The following is a 22,685-nucleotide window of genomic DNA, read 5'->3' as shown; positions in this document are numbered from 1 at the left end:
GTCTTGTGAATATGTAGATAGAAGAGTCACTATCCGTCTGATTAGCATGGTTAGTAAAGCTTTGTACAGAGTCTAGTCCAGAGTTTCACATTATTTTGGGGCGGGGTGCCATATAGCAAAATGAATGGAGGGGCTCAACCCGGAGAAAAACAGAATTAACCCATCAATAGTAGTATAGAGAAAGGGGAGGCAGTCACCAAATAAAATGTAAATCCTTTATTTCAGTTAATGGCATTGAGAGAACGAGTAGAGTAGGATTATGTAGGGACTACCAAGTACTTCTTTGAAACTGGATAAAGCACTAGATTATCTAAAAACCAACCGTTCCTTTAAGATGTTGCTCTACTCAATCATCGTCGGACAACGCGCCACGGGATCGCGAATGGACCGGGTAAGTAAATGAGCCCCATTGTCTTTATCTTTCTGGCCCCTCAAAATACTGTTATTTTGCTTTGATTAAGATCTTTTGTCTATACCATGACTTACCTTCTGTACCTCATCATTTTCACTTAGTTTGAAAGGCTTTGCTTTGTTGTCTGTCTTGTGTTTGTTTGCCTAATTACCCCCTGTATTTTAAAGTAAGGTCGCCAAGTAGTTTGCTGGAAGTTTATTTAGTGCCACCTAATATTTATCTCTTAACTAAAGTAGATTGAATTGTTGATGCGTGGGTGTCCTTAGCTGGGTGCAGTGGGTGTTTGGGTTTGTATAAAAAGTCTACTAAACCCTTTTTGTCTGATTCCAGAATAGTGATAGAAATAAACAGAACAAATCATGTGAAGCTACTTTTACATTTATTTCTTCCATAGGAACAGTTGTGGAGAGAAACCCATGTTTTACAGATACATGCAGGTTCCAAATAAGGGACGCATATTTATCAGACAATGATACCATGTCCTGTTTGATAGGCCATATATGTCAGTGAGGATAACATCCAATCAATATTGTAGTTGTAGAAGCCACCTCCTTACAAACACTGCACCTCTAGGACTGAGTAAGGCTATAGCTTCATGGTTTAATTTGTGTTTTTTTTCTCAAAAATCTATTTACAGCAGTGTACTAAAATTAGAGGTAGCAAAGAACAGCTGATTGGTAAAGGTGCTTTATATCCAACAATCTGAAAACAAAAGTCCAAATGTTATCTCATTTACATAAAATTAGGAGTGCCTTCCTTTACAAAGCCATGCCTCCTTGTTTCGCCTATGCTGTATAGACAAGACTCCTTGTGCACGGCTAAAGTCAAAAAGATAATTAAGAAAGCATGAAAACAAATCTGTCACAAGGAATGTCATTTTTAGCTGGTGACAGTCCTGGGGAGTGGATCTGCAGCCTTTTTGTGCCCTTTTCTCCCCATGAATTCTTCCTCTCCTCCACACTATCCCCCCTCCCCTGTTTGCTCAATGCACATGACAGGAAGTGGGAGGGGTGAGTGAACTGCCTGAGTGTGAAGGAGAGGAGACTGACACAGGCACACACAGGCAACAGCTGCATCCCATGCTGGACTCACCAAACGCAACTGGGAGAGAGCCGGTTATGTGAATTAAACTTAGATAATTAACTGAAATTATTCAGAATGCTGACAATGGCATTTTTAAAATCAGCAACACATAGGCTATGGAAACCTGTCACCGTCTAAAAGTGACATTCCTAATGACAGGTTCCCTTTATGACACAAATTCCCTAAGGGAGGAATTTCAGCTTACAGCCCCTGGGTTACAGTAGGCTGAAGCTGTGCTTTTGCTCCATATAGCTCTCTATGCCCCTAGTTTATATTATTTGTGCAGTAACAAGTTATTGCCTATTCAGCTCTAAAAAAAATTGAAACCTGACCCAAGATATATCTTAAAGTCATTTTTGTGCAAGGACAATAAAATGTAAGTAGTCCCAGGTAGGGAATAATGGAAAAGTCAAAGTATTAATTTTAATGAGTCTTCGTATAAATTGGTGACATATAACGAATGAATACAAATAGAAAGTATTCTCCAGATCCAGGCTGCATGATCAGCAAAATAAGCAATTCTAGTTACCACTGGAAACAATAATCTGTAATTGTTGCTTTCAGTCCTAATTTGGTATGTCCCTGGTTTTTCATCTCAATCTAATCTAAACCTATTTGAGCAAATAAAATGATATTTACCTCATCCTCTGTTACAAGCTTTCAAGATTACTGGCTTCAGGAAAAATCAATACAAAATAGCATCTTATCAGCAGGTTTGAGCTCAGAAAGAATTTTAACTTTTCTTCCCTTTTTCTAACTCACTTCTCCCCTGGAGTTAAGACACAGCTTAAACCAGACAAAAATGGACTTTAATAAAACACTTGGATGTGCTTAGAAATACAATTAAGCACCTGGCTGTAAATTTGACAGTCGCCAATTTTCTGCATAATCTCTTGGCATGTTCACATTGGCTAAATCTATAAATTTGGCCAATAATATGTTTCTAAGGGCTCTATGAATTCATGAAAACACTGAAGAGAACGTCTTCAATGTTTGACCAGGTGATGCCATCATAGCTCAGGAGTAGTGATTTTTTCATATTATATTTTCATCTTGCTTATCTCTGTGCAGCACAGCTGCTTTGATGCTACTAAGGCTTACAGATGACGGAATTACCAATGTATAAGACTACAGTTCCCATTTCTCTTCCCTTCATGACCCATTGCCATAATGTGGAACTACTTTCATGTCCCTTTAATACCACTAGGTGTAATTAGTGCTTTTATTAGGACCTGTCCTCATACTCAACGGGATCTTCTACTGAGAAATTGTATTAATGTTCTACTACTGCCCACATTTTACAATTCCATCATTTCAAATATGCCCCTCAAGAGATAGGGCGGAGGAACAAAGCCAAGAAAGGTGACTGTTTGAAGACAAAACTGAGAACTAAACCTAATTAAACTTGGATTTTCACCCACCGGTCTACAAACGTTCTTGTAAGCAAAATAGTATATACTTTTAATGCTCAACAGCTTCTGGTCTCTAGGATGGTCTCTGGGTTTCTATTGACCTCTATTTCCTTGCGTATCCTGCCACCACTGGAAATGGATGCCAGAGCCTCATCAATGTCTAAATTAGGTCATTGGTGAAGGCATTGAGTAGTTTAATGGGCATTTCTTGATGAATTGGTAGGGATATGGGAATTGGAGAACAGTATTGACTAAGATACCAGAAGTGGATTGAAGGAGGTAAGTATAAGCTGTCTTTCTTTTGAATCATGTGCTGCCCTACTCACCTAAAGATTTAAAGCTTCTAAGTTTTACCCAAACTTGTATATTGTGGTAGAAATTTCATTGACCATTTGAACTGATTACCTTCAGAAGATGATATATACGGGACGACATATCACTTTTCTCTAATCTGTTTTTATTTTTTACTTCTATATCTTGACCTTCATCATGGGAGCTGTTATTTTACCTGAGCACCAGTAACAGCATCTTGTGATATGCTTTGCTGCAGCCTCATGATCATAGGCAAAAGTGGACTGGAGCCAATTTATTGAGGCCTATGTAAGAGTTTTGTAAAAATTCTCTATGGAATGTGTTAAAAATGGAAACATAATCTATTCTAATCAGTGGATAATATAATGGTGTTTGTATATATATATATATATATATATATATATATATATATATATATATATATATATACACTCACCGGCCACTTTATTAGGTACACCATGCTAGTAACGGGTTGGACCCCCTTTTGACATGATGGCATCACACAGTTGCCGCAGATTAGCAGATTTGTCGGCTGCACATCCATGATGCGAATCTCCCGTTCCACCACATCCCAAAGATGCTCTATTGGATTGAGATCTGGTGACTGTGGAGGCCATTTGAGTACAGTGAACTCATTGTCATTTTCAAGAAACCAGTCTGAGATGATTCCAGCTTTATGACATGGCGCATTATCCTGCTGAAAGTAGCCATCAGATGTTGGGTACATTGTGGTCATAAAGGGATGGACATGGTCAGCAACAATACTCAGGTAGGCTGTGGCTTTGCAACAATGCGCAATTGGTACCAAGGGGCCCAAAGAGTGCCAAGAAAATATTCCCCACACCATGACACCACCACCACCAGCCTGAACCGTTGATGCAAGGCAGGATGGATCCATGCTTTCATGTTGTTGACGCCAAATTCTGACCCTACCATCCGAATGTCGCAGCAGAAATCGAGACTCATCAGACCAGGCAACGTTTTTCCAATCTTCTACTGTCCAATTTCGATGAGCTTGTGCAAATTGTAGCCTCAGTTTCCTGTTCTTAGCTGAAAGGAGTGGCACCCGGTGTGGTCTTCTGCTGCTGTAGCCCATCTGCCTCAAAGTTCGATGTACTGTGCATTCAGAGATGCTCTTCTGCCTACCTTGGTTGTAATGGGTGGCGATTTGAGTCACTGTTGCCTTTCTATCAGCTCGAACCAGTCTGCCCATTCTCCTCTGACCTCTGGCATCAACAAGGCATTTCTGTCCACAGAACTGCCGCTCACTGGATGTTTTTTCTTTTTCGGACCATTCTCTGTAAACCCTAAAGATGGTTGTGTATGAAAATCCCAGTAGATCAGCAGTTTCTGAAATACTCAGACCAGCCCTTCTGGCACCAACAACCATGCCATGTTCAAAGGCACTCAAATCACCTTTCTTCCCCATACTGATGCTCGGTTTGAACTGCAGGAGATTGTCTTGACCATGTCTACATGCCTAAATGCACTGAGTTGCCGCCATGTGATTGGCTTATTAGAAATTAAGTGTTAACGAGCAGTTGGACAGGTGTACCTAATAAAGTGGCCGGTGAGTGTATATATATATAGGATGTATCCTGAATAGGGTCTGAAATGTTGCACTTGGGTAAATAAAGCCCCCACTCATTTTTACAACAAGTTTGGAGTGCTGTCTCATTTTTCTTTGGAGTTTAGTTTCCTGGTGTGTCAAGACCAGATTGGGATTTCCACCCACAATGTTTTTTAGCTATTGCTATGGTGTTGCTGGACTTGTAACTTTTTGATGTAAATATGTTGATCATCTATCATCTATCTATCTATCAATTATCTATCAATTATCTATCTATCTATCTATCTCATATCTATCTAGCTATCATCTACCTACCTAAGTAACACTCCAGCACAGCACATGACAGCACAGCATGAAGACTTGTAGAGTGTCTCCTGCCACTTCCTTGTGTGAGGTGATGGGGGGAGGGGGCTGCAGTTTATGTCTGTGTGGATTATTTGTTATACACAGGTGTAGGGAAAGCTGAGGAGAGATAAGATGAAGGTACTTGGTTATTACCAGTACATTAGTGAGGGCTTCTCCCTGCACATGACTGCTGCAGCACTGAGCCATGAAGTAATCAGCTGTGAGCAGGGAGACATGAGGTGATCAGTTGTGTGCAGAGAGGGGGATGGGGTGTGTCTCCTGTTCCGTAGTCTTCTTTATGAAGACGGAATGTCCATAGTAACAGACATATGAGCAGTCACTGCCATCTAGGGGAAGTCTGCAGAAAACAAGAGGAAGGAGCAAGATTCAGGTAACTAATCCAATTGCAAAAGGGCTTAAAATTACCTGCCCTATAACATATCAAAAGTTTTTTGAAATGACGGTTACACTTTAAATACTTACTGAAGCCTATTTTCCCCGATCAGCTCTACTTTTAAAGATCTGGCATTGCCACCATAAAAAGTACAGGCGGTCCCCTACTTAAGGACACCCGACTTACAGACAACCCATAGTTACAGACGGACCCCTCTGCCCACTGTGACCTCTGGTGAAGTCCCTGGATGTTACTATAGTCCCAGGCTGCAATGATCAGCTGTAAGGTATCTATAATGAAGCTTTATTGATAATCCTTGGTCCAATTACAGCAAAAAATTTGAAACTCCAATTGTCACTGGAACAAAAGAAAAAAATTTGTCTAGAACTTCAATTATAAAATATACAGTATCGACTTACATACAAATTCAACTTGAGAACAAACCTCCGGACCCTATCTTGTATGTAACCCGGGGACTGCCTGTATACACTGCTCAAACTAGTGGTCAACTTAATAAATCCATGTTTCTATGATTTCCTATGATAAGATGTGGAACATATCATTCAGACATGAGGAAGGAGGAACCTCCTCCGAAACATCACAGGACACACTGGGCGTTCGGTGTCTCAGTGGAAGTCATGGAGGTCAAAAATACCCAGAATCAGGTACCTCCAGGCACCACAAAAAATGTTTTTATTTTCTTCCCTGTATAATTTGTTGAATTCTGGCAACCGTTTCCCATTTAGCAGTCTTCATATAGATCTTGGTGAACACTGTGTATTTCTTGTATGGTTATGTGGGGTATTCAACATCACTGCCTCATGTGCTGTAAATTGAATAAGAATATCATTTTTTTTTAAAGACAATTTATATCAATTTCACCATCCACCTGCAGAATTTAGGATGAAACCATCACATACAGACCTCTCATGCCCTAGCTAATAAGAAAAATATGGACCAAGGTCAATAATTTTAGGTGTATGTGTTAGTCTAATACATGGTCATGTCAGCTCCTATACAAAATCTAAATTTATCTAAAAGATATAGCTATCTAGATACAAAATATTACATTTCAAACACAATCAACTTAAATGACAGCACCAATGAGGAGAAGGTGTCCTTAGAAAACAGGGGCCATTGAAAAAGGTACAATGATTATAGATGTGAGAAATGTTATATAACATATTTTGCTTGTCATAGACCATATGGTTTTGTGTCATAAAAATAAAGCTAGTTTATTAGTACATATGAAATTTCTAGGCTTAGCAGATTTTTTTGATGGAATGAGAAAAAAAATCACCACTATAAGAAACAAGGATTTCACGTTTCTTTGTCTCATAAAGGTCTAATACGAGGTTTTGGTCCATTTTCTTTCAGCCTGTCGCTTTCATCAGAGATATCAAAAGTAGCAATTACATTTTGTGATAAACCACACTTTTCTGTTTGTTGTTCATCCACATATTGCTTGTTTTGTTTCATTTTGTTTTCTTTTTTTTTTTTTGTTTTATATAATAAAAAAATCTATTTATCTGTTTCTATCAATCTACCTACCTGTCTAGCCCTCTTTTTATCTATCTATCTATCTATCTATCTATCTATCTATCTATCTATCTATCTATCTATCTATCTATTATCTATCTTCAATTAAGGTATCCAGCAACACCTATAAGTAAAGTTCTTTAATAAGGTTTGAATGTAGCACTCTGTAAAGTACCTCACTTTTCATTTTTAACCAAATTGGTGTACTGTCATGTTTATCTATCTATCTATTGAACAAAAGTAAACTGATTATTTGAAAGGCTCTGTCAATGGCTTATCCTCCTTTAATTTCTCGTCACAGAAAAGAGCAACCTGTTGCACAGAAATGGAAGGGGATGAGAACTTATTGTGCAATCGCAGCTCACAACCACTACGTAAAGGATGGAGCTCTTTGTTGCCAGGTATGAACAGCTGATGCTACAACAGGAATCCCCATAGATTAGGTCTGGTGCGCATCAATTCCACTGCTCTAGCCAGTGACGTCATGATTGTTCATCACATGACTTATATGTCATAGTATGTTGAGAAAATTGTTGACGTACCGTGTTAGCCCGGAAAATCAAAAACCTGATGTAAATACTTTTGTGTAAAAACTACAAAAGTGCTTAAGGAATGATTCCTTTATTGGCTAACCAGAAAAATTATATTTGGTGCAAATTATATTGTTAGATCTCATTTGTGAGCAATAATGAAAGGAGACTGAGAAAATGTGACAGAATGTTCAGGTCTTCATCTCTGCACAAAAAAACTATCATTGTGATGTAACTGCAGGGACTAAAAGTTACAGATATGTAAAAACAATAAATAAATTCTTGCTGAAATGAGTCTTTGCCTTTTTTATTATAATTTACAGGAAATGGAGACTGATAATATTCTCAGATCTGTACAATAAGACAATAATCACTCCCAGAGATGATCCCATAGACAATGATGAAGTCGTTACTGGAGAAATTTTACATTTTAAAACTGCTCCGAAGTATTTTCCATGTTGCACAGAGGTTATTCTTCATTTGGGAACCTAAAATGTATGTTTTTAGTAATGAAAAGGGAAGTTTTTTGGAAGTGCACCTGCTCAGAGGAGGTGCATTTTCTGCGCCTATTTTGTGCCTTTTTAGGTGCAAAATAGTGATAGATCCCGTGCAAACATCTGTATAGCAGGCACTCACTATGTCAGATAATGCACAGGGACTCACAACCACTAAGTGCCGAACTTTGCCGTGCGCCAGAAAATGGCACATAAATGCGCCTAATTAACAAGATGTGCCAGATTTTTGCGCTAAAAAACGCTCAAAACAGTCTAACAGACTATGATTAATGTCCCCCAATGTGTCTGCTTAACAATACAAAGCAAAGCCCTTTTACAATGTGCTGCTATGTGTTTAGCGGTAAGTGAATATACAGCAGCACTCTTCTGAGTCTCATAATTTTACTTATCTTAGACAACCACTATAATCATGTAAACTTCACTACCTTTTTACCTATATACTGTGGGTATGTGCTAAGGTTACCTATCTACTAGGGCAGTGATGGTGAACCTTTTAGAGATCGAGTGCCCAAACCACAACCAAGACCCACTTGTTTATCACAAAGTGCCAACGCAGAAATTTAACTTATAATTTATACTCCCTGCTCTGTCACAGCTTTCATTCATATCAGCACTAGAGATGAGCGAACATGCTCGTCCGAGCTTGATGCTCGGTCGAGCATTAGGGTACTCGAAACTGCTCGTTGCTCGGACGAATACTTCGCCCGCTCGAGAAAATGGCAGCTCCCGCCGTTTTGCTTTTTGGCGGCCAGAAACAGAGCCAATCACAAGCCAGGAGACTCTGCACTCCACCCAGCATGACGTGGTACCCTTACACGTCGATAGCAGTGGTTGGCTGGCCAGATCAGGTGACCCTGGGATAGACTAGCCGCTGCCCGCGCTGCTCGGATCATTCTGTGTCTGGATGCCGCTAGGGAGAGAGCTGCTGCTGGTCAGGGAAAGCGTTAGGGTGTTCTATTAGCTTACTGTTAGGCAGGAGTGATTCTCAAAGAACCCAACAGCCCTTCTTAGGGCTACAATAACGTTCTACTTTTTTTATTTTAATTTGCATCTAGTACCATTTTGTGAGGAATTAGCAGGGGGGCTTGCTACCGTTGTGTTTAGCTCTTAGTGGCACACATATCCATAGCAAAGACCGAAGTGGGAAAATTTAGTAGGGGTTGGATTTCAATTAGGCACTAACTCAGTGTCATCTCATCTGGCATAGTAGTGTGCTTTGATACTTGGCTAGAAAATAGCCATAGGAGAATACAAAGAGCTTACTTACGCCTACAGTAGCGTTCTATATATTTGATTTCTGGTTGATCTGCTGGTGGCTGTACTTTCTGCAGTGCATGTACTAGCCAATTCTGAGCAATTTGTAGTGAGACTTGCGACCGCTGTGTTCTGCGCTTAGTGACGCACATATCCATAGCAAAGACCGAAGTGGGAAAATTTAGTAGGGGTTGGATTTCAATTAGGCACTAACTCAGTGTCATCTCATCTGGCATAGTAGTGTGCTTTGATACTTGGCTAGAAAATAGCCATAGGAGAATACAAAGAGCTTACTTACGCCTACAGTAGCGTTCTATATATTTGATTTCTGGTTGATCTGCTGGTGGCTGTACTTTCTGCAGTGCATGTACTAGCCAATTCTGAGCAATTTGTAGTGAGACTTGCGACCGCTGTGTTCTGCGCTTAGTGACGCACATATCCATAGCAAAGACCGAAGTGGGAAAATTTAGTAGGGGTTGGATTTCAATTAGGCACTAACTCAGTGTCATCTCATCTGGCATAGTAGTGTGCTTTGATACTTGGCTAGAAAATAGCCATAGGAGAATACAAAGAGCTTACTTACGCCTACAGTAGCGTTCTATATATTTGATTTCTGGTTGATCTGCTGGTGGCTGTACTTTCTGCAGTGCATGTACTAGCCAATTCTGAGCAATTTGTAGTGAGACTTGCGACCGCTGTGTTCTGCGCTTAGTGACGCACATATCCATAGCAAAGACCGAAGTGGGAAAATTTAGTAGGGGTTGGATTTCAATTAGGCACTAACTCAGTGTCATCTCATCTGGCATAGTAGTGTGCTTTGATACTTGGCTAGAAAATAGCCATAGGAGAATACAAAGAGCTTACTTACGCCTACAGTAGCGTTCTATATATTTGATTTCTGGTTGATCTGCTGGTGGCTGTACTTTCTGCAGTGCATGTACTAGCCAATTCTGAGCAATTTGTAGTGAGACTTGCGACCGCTGTGTTCTGCGCTTAGTGACGCACATATCCATAGCAAAGACCGAAGTGGGAAAATTTAGTAGGGGTTGGATTTCAATTAGGCACTAACTCAGTGTCATCTCATCTGGCATAGTAGTGTGCTTTGATACTTGGCTAGAAAATAGCCATAGGAGAATACAAAGAGCTTACTTACGCCTACAGTAGCGTTCTATATATTTGATTTCTGGTTGATCTGCTGGTGGCTGTACTTTCTGCAGTGCATGTACTAGCCAATTCTGAGCAATTTGTAGTGAGACTTGTGACCGCTGTGTTCTGCGCTTAGTGACGCACATATCCATAGCAAAGACCGAAGTGGGAAAATTTAGTAGGGGTTGGATTTCAATTAGGCACTAACTCAGTGTCATCTCATCTGGCATAGTAGTGTGCTTTGATACTTGGCTAGAAAATAGCCATAGGAGAATACAAAGAGCTTACTTACGCCTACAGTAGCGTTCTATATATTTGATTTCTGGTTGATCTGCTGGTGGCTGTACTTTCTGCAGTGCATGTACTAGCCAATTCTGAGCAATTTGTAGTGAGACTTGCGACTGCTGTGTTCTGCGCTTAGTGACGCACAAATCCATAGCAAAGACCGAAGTGGGAAAATTTAGTGTCATCTCATCTGGCATAGTAGTGTGCTTTGATACTTGGCTAGAAAATAGCCATAGCAATAGGATAGCATTGTTTGGTTTTAAAAACTCAAAAAAAAACAAAAAACACAAAAAAAAACAAAAAACACAAAAAAAAACAAAAAACACAAAAAAACCCCAAAAAAAAGTAAAAAAAAAAAAAAGTTATAACTCTCATTTTAAAAATGTTTAACCCGAGGGCTAGGGGTAGAGGACGAGGGCGGGGACGTGGGCGTCCAACTACTGCAGGGGTCAGAGGCCGTGGTCCTGGGCGGGGTGAGACACCACCTGCTGATGAGGGAGCAGGGGAACGCCGCAGAGCTACACTCCCTAGGTTCATGTCTGAAGTTACTGGGACTCGTGGTAGAGCACTGTTGAGGCCAGAACAGTGCGAACAGGTGATGTCGTGGATTGCTGACAATGCTTCGAGCAATTTGTCCACCACCAGTCAGTCTTCCACGCAGTCCACCCATGTCACCGAAATCGCCACTCCTCCAGCTCCTGCACCTCAGCCTCCTCCCCCCCAGTCTGCCCCCTCCCAGGAAAATTTGGCATTTGAACCGGCATACTCTGAGGAACTGTTTTCTGGACCCTTCCCACAGTCACAAACCACTTGTCCGGTTGCTGCTGAGCAATTTTCCGATGCCCAGGTTTTCCACCAGTCACAGTCTGTGGGTGATGATGACCTTCTTGACGTAGTGGAAGTGTGTAAAGAGGTGTCCGACGATGAGGAGACACGGTTGTCAGACAGTGGGGAAGTTGTTGTCAGGGCAGGAAGTCCGAGGGGGGAGCAGACTGAGGGCTCGGAGGATGATGAGGTGACAGACCCAAGCTGGGTTGAGAGGCCGGGTGAACACAGTGCTTCTGAGACGGAGGAGAGTCCTCGACCAGAACAGGTTGGAAGAGGCAGTGGTGGGGCCAGACGGAGAGGCAGGGCCAGAGCTGGTGCATCAGCGCCAAATGTGTCAACTAGTGAAGCTCCCGTGGCGAGGGCTCTTGCGGCGAGGGCTAGATCTTCAGAAGTCTGGAGGTTCTTTAAGGAAACACCGGATGACCGACGGACTGTGGTGTGCAACATTTGCCAAACCAGGCTCAGCAGGGGTTCCACCACTACTAGCTTAACTACCACCAGTATGCGCAGGCATATGAATGCTAAACACCCCACTCAGTGGCAACAAGCCCGTTCACCTCCGGCCGTGCACACCACTGCTCCTTCCCCTGTGTCAGCTGCTAGTCAGCCCCCTGCCCAGGACCCTGCCACAAAAACCCCATCGTCGCCTCCACGATCCTCCACAGCATCCACCAGCGTTCAGCTCTCCATACCCCAGACGCTGGAGCGGAAAGGCAAATATAGTGCAACCCACCCGCACGCCCAAGCCCTTAATGTGCACATCTCCAGATTGCTTAGCCTGGAGATGCTGCCCTATAGGCTAGTAGAGACCGAGGCCTTTCGCAACCTCATGGCGGCGGCCGCCCCTCGGTATTCGGTCCCCAGCCGCCACTACTTTTCCCGATGTGCCGTCCCAGCCCTGCACCAGCACGTGTCAGACAACATCATCCGTGCCCTGACCAACGCCGTTTCTGACAAGGTCCACCTGACCACGGACACGTGGACGAGTGCTGCCAGGCAGGGCCACTATATATCGCTGACGGCACATTGGGTTAACTTGGTGGAGGCTGGGACCGAGTCTGACCCTGGGGCTGCTCATATACTGCCGACGCCGAGGATTGCGGGGCCTACCTCGGTCCAGGTGTTTCAGGCCTACTATGCCTCCTCCTCCTCCCACCCCTCCTCCACCTCCTCCTCCGAACTACCATCCGTGGGCACGGCGCCATCAGTCGGTAGCTCTAGGCACAGCAGCAGTGCCGTCGGTAAGCGACAGCAGGCGGTGCTCAAACTGCTGAGCCTAGGCGACAAAAGGCACACCGCCCAAGAGCTATTACAGGGCATCACGGCGCAGACTGATCTGTGGCTGGCACCGCTGAACCTCAAGCCGGGAATGGTTGTGTGTGACAACGGCCGTAACCTGGTGGCGGCTCTGCAACTCGGCAGACTGACACATGTGCCATGCCTGGCCCATGTGTTAAATCTGATAGTTCAGCGTTTCCTCAAGACATACCCCAATCTGTCTGATTTGCTCACGAAGGTGCGCCGCATCTGTGCGCATTTCAGGAAGTCCAGCCCAGATGCTGCCACTCTCAGGGCAGCGCAGCGCCGCCTCCAACTGCCCGCTCACCGACTGTTGTGCGACGTGCCCACGAGGTGGAATTCAACACTGACCATGTTATCCAGAGTTTACCAGCAGCGCAGAGCGATTGTAGACTGCCAGATGTCAACTTCCACCAGAACTGGTAGTCAGGTCAGTCAGCTTCCTCAAGTCTACAATGAGGAGTGGACGTGGATGTCTGATATCTGTCAGGTGCTGAGTAACTTTGAGGAGTCAACACAGATGGTCAGTGGCGATGCCGCCATCATCAGCCTCACCATCCCGCTGCTTGGCCTGTTGAAAAACTCTCTGGTCAGCATGAAGTCGGAAGCTTTGCGCTCGTCACAAGAGACAGGGGAAGAATATTCCCTTGTTGATAGCCAAAGCACCCTCAGGTCTGTTTCTCAGCGCATATCGGAGGAGGTGGAGGTGGAGGAGGATGAGGAGGAAGAGGAGGAGAATGTTGGCGAGACACAAGAGGGGACCATTGTTGAGTCCTTCACTGTTCAGCGTGTATGGGCAGAAGAAGAGGAGTTGGAGGAGTTGGAGGAGGAGGAAATGGACAGTCAGGCCAGTGAGGGGAGTGAATTCTTACGCGTTGGTACTCTGGCGCATATGGCAGATTTCATGCTAGGCTGCCTATCCCGTGACCCTCGCGTTCAAAGAATTTATTCCAGCACCGATTACTGGGTGTTCACTCTCCTGGACCCACGGTACAAGCAAAATCTTCCCACTCTCATCCCTGCAGAGGAAAGGAGTGTGAGAATGCATGAATACCAGCAGGCCCTGGTGCACAAGCTGAAACAGTATTTCCCTTCTGACAGCGCTAGCGGCAGAGTGCGTAGTTCTGCGGGACAAGTAGCGAGGGAGAGTAGGCGAGCAGGCAGCTTGTCCAGCACTGGCAAGGGTACGCTTTACAAGGCTTTTGCCAGCTTTATGTCACCCCAGCAAGACACTGTCACCTGTCCCCAGTCTCGGCAGAGTAGGGCTGATCTTTACAGAAAGATGGTGAGGGAGTACGTAGCTGACCATACCATCGTCCTAAATGATCACACAGCTCCCTACAACTACTGGGTTTCAAAGCTGGACATGTGGCACGAACTGGCGCTGTACGCCTTGGAGGTTCTTGCCTGCCCTGCCGCTAGCGTCTTGTCCGAGCGGGTTTTCAGTGCAGCTGGTGGCATCATCACCGATAAGCGTACACGCCTGTCGACTGACAGCGCTGACAGGCTGACGCTTATTAAAATGAATAAAGGCTGGATTTCTCAGAATTTCCAATCTCCACCAGGTGAAGGAAGCTCAACCTGAATAATTGATCCACTCCTCCTCCTCCTCATTTTCCTCCTTCTCCTCCTCTTTGTACAGTAAAGCAGAGGAAAATGGCTATTTTTTGACAGGGCCCACTGGCTCTTGCTATAGTACTTCATGCATTTAATTTTTCTGGAGGGCCACCTACCCGGTCCTCTGTTTGAAACAATTTTTGTGAGTGCCACATACAGGCACTCAATCTATTCCATTTTTCTGGAGGGCCACCTACCCGGTCCTCTGTTTTAAAAAATTTTTGGGACTGCCACATACAGGCACTCAATCTATTCCATTTTACTGGAGGGCCACCTACCTGCTCCTCTGGTTTGAAAAATGTTTGGGACTGCCACATACAGGCACTCAATCTATTCCATTTTACTGGAGGGCCACCTACCTGCTCCTCTGGTTTGAAAAATGTTTGGGACTGCCACATACAGGCACTCAATCTATTCCATTTTACTGCAGGGCCACCTACCTGCTCCTCTGGTTTGAAACATTTTTGGGACTGCCACATACAGGCACTCAATCTATTCCATTTTACTGGAGGGCCACCTACCTGCTCCTCTGGTTTGAAAAATGTTTGGGACTGCCACATACAGGCACTCAATCTATTCCATTTTACTGCAGGGCCACCTACCTGCTCCTCTGGTTTGAAACATTTTTGGGACTGCCACATACAGGCACTCAATCTATTCCATTTTACTGGAGGGCCACCTACCTTCTCCTCTGGTTTGAAAAATGTTTGGGACTGCCACATACAGGCACTCAATCTATTCCATTTTACTGGAGGGCCACCTACCTGCTCCTCTGGTTTGAAAAATTTTTGGGACTGCCACATACAGGCACTCAATCTATTCCATTTTACTGCAGGGCCACCTACCTGCTCCTCTGGTTTGAAACATTTTTGGGACTGCCACATACAGGCACTCAATCTATTCCATTTTACTGGAGGGCCACCTACCTGCTCCTCTGGTTTGAAAAATGTTTGGGACTGCCACATACAGGCACTATCCAAATTAAATTGTCTCCATAGCAGCCTCCACACGTTGTCTCCATTGCTACCTCCAAAAGTCGTCCATATAGCTGCCTCCATACATCGTCCCTTTATCAAACGAGGTGTGTCAGGCAGAAATTTGGGTTGTTTTCATGGATTCCACATCAAAGTTGTTAACTTTGTCGCCACCCTGCTGTGTTATCCACAAAATATACTGGCAAACTTTTACCATTTAGGGATATTATTTCAGCGCTTCTTGCGCATCTGTTTACATTCCCCTCACCCGGCATATCCTAAACTTATAAGAACGCTACTACACTTGATCTTATACAAAAGGTTCTTAGAAGCGCTGTTTGGGGAGTAGCCTAGAGACAGGGGCTTGGATTGGCGAAAGCTCGCCTGGCAGCGGAGCGCTAGCTCCATGCGCATCATGCGCTTCTTGCGCATCTGTTTACATTCCCCTCACCCGCCATATCCCAAACTTATAAGAACGCTACTACACTTAACTTGGTGCAGGCTGGGACCGAGTCTGACCCTGGGGCTGGTCATATACTGCCGACGCAGAGAATTGCGGGGCCTACCTCGGTCCAGGTCTCAAAGGCCTACTATACCTCCTCCCACCCCTCCTCCACCTCCTCCTCCTCCGAATTACCATCCGTGGGCATGGCGCCATCAGTCGGTAGCTCTAGGCACAGCAGCAGTGCCGTCGCTAAGCGACAGCAGGCGGTGCTGAAACTGCTGAGCCTAGGCGATAAAAGGCACACCGCCCAAGAGCTATTACAGGGCATTCCACATCAAAGTTGTTAACTTTGTCGCCACCCTGCTGTGTAATCCACAAAATATACTTGCAAACTTTTACCATTTAGGGATATTATTTCAGCGCTTCTTGCGCATCTGTTTACATTCCCCTCACCCGCCATATCCTAAACTTATAAGAACGCTACTACACTTGATCTTATACAAAAGGTTCTTAGAAGTGCTGTTTGGGGAGTAGCCTAGAGACAGGGGCTTGGATTGGCGAAAGCTCGCCTGGCTGCAGAGCGCCAGCTCCATCCCAAGATCCAACTAACATAGTTGCAGCACCTTTAATCTACTACTAGTTCACTGCCTCCATAATAATAATAATAATAATCTTTATTTATATAGCGTCATCATATTCTGTAGCGCTTTACAAATCATAGGAAACAAATACAAATGTAATGTAACAGAGCACAACATTTGTATGGAACAACAGGAGTGAGGTCCCTGCTCGCCAGAGCTTACGGTTTATGAAGATGATGGGGTAACACGAGGTAAAAGAATATTTAATGGTCAAGCCATTCTTCTTAGGGAATAGAAAAAAATATAATAAATGGAATTGCTGTCGCTTGAACCACTCAGCCGTCATCTTATATACCAGGTCCAGGGTGAATGGGACTGCAGAGAAGTCTGGTGCCTGTTGGTTGCTGGATAACAGATGGGAGGACGACACAGGACGGGTTAGTAGAAGAGTTAAAACTTCATGCAGTTAATGAGTGTTATAGGCTTGCCTAAAGAAATGGGTTTTAAGAGCACGTTTGAAACTTTGGAGGTTAGGTATTAGTCTGATAGTCCGGGGCAGAGCATTCCATAGAATTGGTGCAGCTCTAGAGAAGTCTTGGAGACGCGAGTGGGAGGTCCGCACTAGGGTAGAGGTTAATCTAAGATCACTGGCGGATCTAAGAGCACGGGTTGGGTGATAGACTGAGATAAGAGAGGAGAGGTAGGGGGGTGCAGCATTATACAGAGCTTTATGGATGAGGGTTATTATTATTTTAAACTGTATTCAAAAGGAGACTGGCAGCCAGTGCAGCGACTGGCATGAACTGTAAGCATACATGGTCCCCTTATCAAACGAGCTGTGTCAGGCAGAATTTTGGGTTGTTTTCATGGCTTCCATGTTAACTTTGTCGCCACCCTGCTGTGTAATCCACAAAATATACTGGCAAACTTTTATCATGTACCGATATTATTTGAGCGCTTCTTGCTCACCTCCTTTGGTTCCTCTCTGACACCCATTGGTTTGAAGCCTGAGTCCAATTAGGGTATGTCGCCATGCCACTCTCTAGCCTGCTGCCGCTGCCTCTGCATGCCGTCCCCTATAGTGTCAGGGTCAATTATTGGATGTTTTAGATGCTATCTAGCTTCATTCTGTCACTCTGTCATGGCCATGCTGTTGCCCATAATTTTGGCATAATGGTGCGATTAGGCAGCCTCAGAGGCATCCATGCATGCTGCCCCTGCTGTTTCCTGTCCATTTCCGTGGTGTTTCCATCCTTTTCTGAGGTTCCCAGGTGTTTGGCCAAGCTTCCCTGTGCAGAGCCTTGGTCCCCTTGAAAAATGCTCGAGTCTCCCCATGACTTCAATGGGGTTCGTTATTCGAGACGAGCACTCGAGCATCGGGAAAAGTTCGTCTCGAATAACGAGTACCCGAGCATTTTAGTGTTCGCTCATCTCTAATCAGCACCCTGAAGACACCAATTAAGCAGAAGTAAGAAGAAATTTGGATGATCATTATAGCTTCCCTCCAGGATCCCATAAACAGGAAGAATTGCCAGATCTGTCCAAACCTTCCCACTCATCCAGTAGTCCCAGGTAGTCCTGTCACTTTAAAATAGCTCTGTGCACATCAAGTCCTGGGCTGTTTTGGACTGCAGAAAGATACCTGGAGTCCTCTGGTGTTGGCCTGGGTGCCCACAGAAAGGGCTCTGAGTGCCACCTCTGGCACCCGTGCCATAGGATCGCCACCACTGTAGTAGGGGGCATGTGCATATTGTATGGCTCTCATTGAATAACATTTTAAAATATGTGGCATTCATAGCCTCAGCTAAAAATGTTCCCGACCCCTGGTATAGGGATAATGCTATAAATTTTGACACACTGGGGAGATTTATTATACATTGGCACATCATGTGCCAGCACATGATGTTATCCCTGCCCTCCTGCATGTGCCAAATATATTGAGAGTCTCAGGTCTCTTGATACATCCAGCAGGCAGCTGCTCTGCCAGTCAGTTATGCCAGACTTGCGCTATAACCTGTACCAGTTCCTGATGCAGGCTATAGGTGTTGTGCAGGAATGCTGAAAGGAATGCCGACAGGCACACCCCCTTCATGCCCCTCCATGCCATTTGGCGTAAAAGAGGAAAATGTTCCAATTCCTGACCATGCGAGAAAACAGGCATACTAGCTTAGTTGAGCCCCCCATGTTGTAGTAATAAATATAGGACCAGCCCTATCACTAGACTAACATGTCGTCTGTGTATATTATTTATCACTGTTTCCTTCAATACCCAGAACAACCTCTGTAGCCATTATAATAAAATATTAATGGTCACCTTCAAGTTGGTTGTTATTTGGTCATGAAGAATTAGGAGCTTACTGCTAACTAAGAGTAAATCCCCCTTAGGTACAATGCACATTAGCATATTCTATAGGATCTTTGAATTTTTCATTTACAACCCTAATATGAGGGCTTAAATTGCTAAATAGATAATGCATACTAAATCAGATACCCCCCTCCTCTAGAACAGGGTATTCATTTTTAATCAGTGTGAGATAACATGTAATGCTGCCAACATGCCTTATTATGGTGAAATAGATGCCACTAAATTATGACCGGTTATGCAAGCGTCCTATGGCTTAAATAACAAAACGCTTTGCATGACATGCCGTGACTGTGTGATTTGTATTACAGAATTGTACAGGCATTTTTCCCCATAAAATGAGAGATCAGCGCATTAAGCATATATCATAAAGCATATCACGCCTTGTCAGTACAGATGAAATTAACATTTTTATTAGTTACCATTAGTATCCATAGGCTACAGATGACCTTAGCCAACAGAGTATTCTTTAGCCACCCTGACATGCATCTGCATTAGCCAATCATAAAAAACATGCACTAGATTATCAGGTCTCTAGACTTGTTAAATCAATACGCAGCATAACCTTGAATGATGGCCTTTGTGGGTTTCCTGACGTATGGGAATACATACAGTAGGAAATGAGAAGAAAGGGAAATTTACTTGTGTTAATTCTAGTATAAAGTAAATATGCAGTGGTAAATAATTTATACTTATCTATTCAATGTCTTATTGTTTACTACTCCGCGTAGGAGAAGCTGTGAATAATCCCATTGACTTTATTCTATAGCATTTATAATATTCCCTGCCACACAGCCCTAAGAACTAAGATATTGTGCATATATCTATAGAAATTTAGATAAATAGTTGAATTAAAAACAGACGTATATATTTGGTATATATAATTCTTGCCATTGAATTACCAGAATTTGTTGTATTTTTCCATTTATGAAAATTTCTATTTGTAAAAAAGAAAAACTGAATTTTAGCTCATCTCCCAGATGCATGGTTCTAAGTTTCCATTTTGTATGGCCTCCCCAACATCAATATTTAATTAATCGGTGTCGTCATGCAGCCTCTTCAGGGACCAGCCATGTGGGCCTGCCACTAGAAATGTCAAAAGACGTTATCTCCATCCAATGTATAGTGGCAGTTCTGAGGTACTGCAGACTTGGCTCACATTGAAGTGCCTAGTGAAGAGTCAAGTACCTTGGGACGATTACAATACAGTGGGCATCAGTTTCCACGTAGGTTGAAAGGCCTTGCATAAGTCCCATATGGCTGGTTGCTCAAGGGGTTCCCCACCCATAGAATATGATGGACTATCCATGGGAGCTAACACACACAATTACAATAACAATATATATATATATATATATATATATATATATATATATAAATATATATATATATATAATGACTTGATTGTCTAATTCACCCTAACCATGTGTGTGTATTTCAGACATCCTAGAAATATTGAGGAGCTCAGAAGAATGGTCTAAATTTCATGCTACAAATTGTAAATTTCTTACCCTATAGATATAAGATGTTTGGCAACACAAAACGTATGTTGGTATAACGCTGCTGTTAGGGATCGGATAATAAGATGGAATGGTAGGACAGACAAGGACACTCATCCCAAAAGCTAGACTCCCTCCCCCTAATAGCCTATCTTATCATAAATGTTAGGTGGCAAATGCTCAACATTCACTTTCTGCGCCAAAATGAAAATATGGAGACAGAAACAGTACCAAACAAACACAGAAGAATAGTCACACAAATAATGATCAAAACCAAGTTGCATTACAGAACAAATGATGGTCTGAAGATTAGCACGGATCAAAATATCAAAAAATATAGATGTCCAGAAAGCTATCAAGATCCAAAGAAGACCTGCAGCAAGCATGAGAAATGGGCAGACAATCCTCTTATGAAATATCAGAGTACCGGTCCATTCAGTGTTATTGGACTGGTCCCCTGACATCCAAAGAAACCAAACAATCAGGAGAGGAATGTGAGTGGAGGAGGTATTGGTCCATCACAGCTAGATTCACTGTGTTCAGCTCAGAAAAAAACAACAAAATGAGACAGACAGATCTGGTAAAAGTCAATTAAGACAGCCAGGAATGAAGTAAGGAATAGAGATGAGCGAACATACTCGTCCGAGCTTGATGCTCGTTCGAGCATTAGCGTACTCGAAACTGCTCGTTCCTCGGACGAATACTTCGCCCGCTCGAGAAAATGGCAGCTCCCGCCGTTTTGCTTTTTGGCGGCCAGAAACAGAGCCAATCACAAGCCAGGAGACTCTGCACTCCACCCAGCATGACGTGGTACCCTTACACGTCGATAGCAGTGGTTGGCTGGCCAGATCAGGTGACCCTGGGATAGACTAGCCGCTGCCCGCGCTGCTCGGATCATTCTGTGTCTGGATGCTGCTAGGGAGAGAGCTGCTGCTGGTCAGGGAAAGCGTTAGGGTGTTCTATTAGAATAGTGTTAGGCAGGAGTGATTCAACAAGAACCCAACAGCCCTTCTTAGGGCTACAATAACGTTATACTTTTTTTTTTATTGTTTGCTTGTGGCTGGGCTTGCTGGCACTAGTAGTGCAGCTAGTACCATATTGTGAGGAATTTGCAGGGGGACTTGCTACCGTTGTGTTTAGCTCTTAGTGACACACATATCCACCTCAAACACCAAAGTGGGAAAATTTATTAGGGGTTTGATTTCAATTAGGCACAGTCTGCCAGTTTCTTTTTATTTTACGTTTATTTTTCATAACTCAGCGTCATCTCATCAGTGTGCTTTCATACTTGGCTAGAAAATAGCCAAAGGAGAATCCAAACGGCTTACTTACGCCTACAATAGCGTTATATATATTTTATTTCTGGTTGATCTGCTGGTGGCTGTCCTTGCTGCAGTGCATATACTAGCCAATTGTGAGGAATTTGGAGTGCGACTTGCGACCGCTGTGTTTAGCGCTTAGTGACGCACATATCCATCGCAAAGACCGAAGTGGGAAAATTTATTAGGGGTTGGATTTCAATTAGGCACAGTCTGCCATTTCCTTTTTATTTTACGTTTATTTTTTCATAACTCAGCGTCATCTCATCAGTGTGCTTTCATACTTGGCTAGAAAATAGCCAAAGGAGAATCCAAACGGCTTACTTACGCCTACAATAGCGTTATATATATTTTATTTCTGGTTGATCTGCTGGTGGCTGTCCTTGCTGCAGTGCATATACTAGCCAATTGTGAGGAATTTGGAGTGAGACTTGCGACCGCTGTGTTTAGCGCTTAGTGACGCACATATCCATCGCAAAGACCGAAGTGGGATAATTTATTAGGGGTTGGATTTCAATTAGGCACAGTCTGGCAGTTTCTTTTTATTTTACGTTTATTTTTTCATAACTCAGCGTCATCTCATCAGTGTGCTTTCATACTTGGCTAGAAAATAGCCAAAGGAGAATCCAAACGGCTTACTTACGCCTACAATAGCGTTATATATATTTTATTTCTGGTTGATCTGCTGGTGGCTGTCCTTGCTGCAGTGCATATACTAGCCAATTGTGAGGAATTTGGAGTGAGACTTGCGACCGCTGTGTTTAGCGCTTAGTGACGCACATATCCATCGCAAAGACCGAAGTGGGAAAATTTATTAGGGGTTGGATTTCAATTAGGCACAGTCTGCCATTTCCTTTTTATTTTACGTTTATTTTTTCATAACTCAGCGTCACTTCATCAGTGTGCTTTCATACTTGGTTAGAAAATAGCCAAAGGAGAATCCAAACGGCTTACTTACGCCTAC

General features: G+C 43.4%; 1 long non-coding RNA gene across 1 annotated transcript in view; it reads left to right on the top strand.

Moving 5' to 3' along the window:
* Nucleotides 1-22,685, top strand: part of LOC140133988 (uncharacterized) — a 39,002-nt gene that overhangs the window by 5,302 nt on the left and 11,015 nt on the right. The window contains exon 2 of the long non-coding RNA XR_011856013.1: nt 7,369-7,468. This is a non-coding gene — a long non-coding RNA (uncharacterized lncRNA). The remainder of the gene's footprint in view (nt 1-7,368; nt 7,469-22,685) is intronic.

Source organism: Engystomops pustulosus, chromosome 5 (assembly GCF_040894005.1).
Source record: "Engystomops pustulosus chromosome 5, aEngPut4.maternal, whole genome shotgun sequence".
In the NCBI taxonomy this organism is placed as follows: domain Eukaryota; kingdom Metazoa; phylum Chordata; class Amphibia; order Anura; family Leptodactylidae; genus Engystomops; species Engystomops pustulosus.
This window is presented reverse-complemented; position numbering and strand designations above follow the sequence as displayed.